Here is a 2,500-nt window from a genome sequence, read left to right as displayed (position 1 = left end):
TTGCAAGATTTTATAGTTTTTATTTGCTTATCTATGATGAGTTTAAGATACAGTGAGAGAAGATCTACTTATCTGCCCCTAATCGATCCTTCATAACTCTCTTGTGATTAGTGGTTCAATCTTAACAAGATATTGAGCTGCTGTTATATGTAGTTCTAGACTCATCTTCAGATTTTCTCTTCATTATCTCTCTATATCTCAACAGTTATTCCATAACGGTGTATCTTACCTCAAGAGTCGGTCTAGACCAAAGAACATAATTAAATACCTGGTAGTTAGTCAACTCTAGTTGTTTGCAATCAGGGCCAAAAAGTCATAGGTTTAATCAACATCCTCCCAAACAATTTGTCTAACATAATTCATTCAAATAATTCTAAAAGTGATGAATTCATCTTTCATTTGACAACATAAGTTTTACGGGTATGAATCAGAAATTGAAACGAGGCAACCATATTATTGGTTGAATTAAGAAGGACAGCTTTGATTGGTGAATGGGAAATGGGTGGTTAGTTTCAATAGGAGGAACATGTGTTTGTGGTTAAGTAGGTAACAGAAAATAGAAGAAAGGGAAGTCGGAAGCCCGGCCACTGTCCAGTGCTCACCAGCTGCCATTCATTTTTCTGAATGATATTCAGAGGGAATTTTTTTTCTAATATTTTAGAAAAAAAAAGGTTGTGGCATCGAAATAAATAAATGGAACAAAATTCTACTAGAATAAGAAGCTTTGAGTAAAATAAACATTAAATGTTACCGGGAGAGAGAGAGAGAGAGAGAGAGAGAGAGAGAGAGAGAGAGAGAGAGAGAGAGAGAAATATAACTTTATATAAGCTCAAAAGGAAAAGAAAAAAAAGTCAAATTGAAGGCAAAATCGTAAGTAAAAGATTAGAGTTGAAACAATTAAAAGGAAAATTATGATCTACCAAAAAAATCTCGAAAACTTCAAAAGGAAATGAAATATTTGGACATATAGAATTCGAGTAAAAATTTCAACTGCATTTTTTCTAGGTGATACAAAAATATTACTGAGTCAATAATAATAATAATAATAATAATAACTAGAGAACATCAGAATTTCTGAAGCAAATATTAGAGAGAACTTCCCACACAATTTCCCAATAATATGCTTTTAGGGATATTGAAAACATAAGTCTACAAAGAGTCTTAAAGTACAGTTTTTAACCAGGTAACCAGTGTATTACTGTCTCGGTCGCCTTGGAAGACCACCTAATCCTTACTACTCACGAACAGATACATTTTTTAATGAAATCGGACTGTCCAGCACACTAGATTTTTCAAAAATTTTTAAAACCAAAATTTTTTTCAAAAAAATTGTCCTATGACCTTGTGGTCAAAGCCAAGGTCATTTATATTGCAATTTTCATGTCCACCAAATTTGGTTCAAATTGTCAAAGTATTTTCAGAGTTAGCCTCTTCCTAAATGTGGCAGCCATTTTTAAAGTCATGAACTATTGAGCAGAATTGGCCCAGACTTGCGCAGGCCCTAGACCCTGGCCTAAGGTATATCCAGCAAATAAGGCAACTGATCCAGCGGTTTGTGAAAATAGCGAAGAACAATCGTTTTAAATCATTTTTGCTTTGCGCCAAGTTGAAATAGACGAAGTTATTAGCGATTGAAAACTAGATAGTAATAATAATAATAATAATAATAATAACTAGAAGAAAAAGAATAAGAGGAAGAATAAGAAGAATAATAGCCACAACACTGGCAATAATAATAATAATAATAATAATAATAATAATAATAATAATAATAATAATAGAAATAAAAAGAAGAAAAGAAAAAAGAAAAAGAATAATAATAATAAAATAATAATAATAATAATAATAATAATAATAATAATAATAATAATAATAATAATAATAATAATAATAATAATAATAATAATAATATCCCGCTTGCACTCATAGTCTCCTTGACATGCTTTCACAGCTCCGAATTCTAATCATAAGATAGGACAATCGTGTTTGAAAAACTTAGGAATCGAATCAATTGTCCAAACATCTCTAGTTTTCTAAAAAGTGTAATTTTATGGAATAAAATAGCTCTTAAATCATAGAAAATTGTTACTATCTATGTATACAAGACATTGAAAACCACAAATTATATAAAAAAAAAACTTTGTCACAGCTAAACACTTTACATGATCCCCCCATCATAGTTTGAGATCTCCTTATCATTATCAATAATATTTATGATATTATTTCCACTATGATTATTTTCCAGATTGTTTTTGCTTCTGTTCCTACAAACAATCAACCTGTTTCACCATGTTTGAGAATTACTACTGAGAGAGAGAGAGAGAGAGAGAGAGAGAGAGAGAGAGAGAGGAGAGAGAGAGAGAGAGAGAGAGAGAGAGAATCTTCCACCATCACCACCCTCCCAGATGCAGAAAGAGAGAGAGAGAGAGAGAGAGAGAGAGAGAGGGAGAGAGAGAGTCTCCCACCAAAACCACCCTCCCAGACCCAGAGAGACTGAGAG

The 2,500-nt window shown here is 32.1% G+C and overlaps 1 protein-coding gene and 1 long non-coding RNA gene across 17 annotated transcripts in view; one reads left to right on the top strand and one right to left on the bottom strand.

Annotated features, from left to right (window-relative positions):
* The window catches only part of LOC137633468 (uncharacterized), a 429,224-nt gene that overhangs the window by 14,725 nt on the left and 411,999 nt on the right, over positions 1-2,500 (top strand). The gene's annotated exons all lie outside the window — the stretch shown is intronic.
* LOC137633471 (uncharacterized) overlaps positions 1-2,500 on the bottom strand; it is a 415,554-nt gene that overhangs the window by 1,168 nt on the left and 411,886 nt on the right. The gene's annotated exons all lie outside the window — the stretch shown is intronic.

Source organism: Palaemon carinicauda, chromosome 43, assembly GCF_036898095.1.
Source record: "Palaemon carinicauda isolate YSFRI2023 chromosome 43, ASM3689809v2, whole genome shotgun sequence".
Classification (NCBI taxonomy): Eukaryota; Metazoa; Arthropoda; class Malacostraca; order Decapoda; family Palaemonidae; genus Palaemon; species Palaemon carinicauda.
This window is presented reverse-complemented; position numbering and strand designations above follow the sequence as displayed.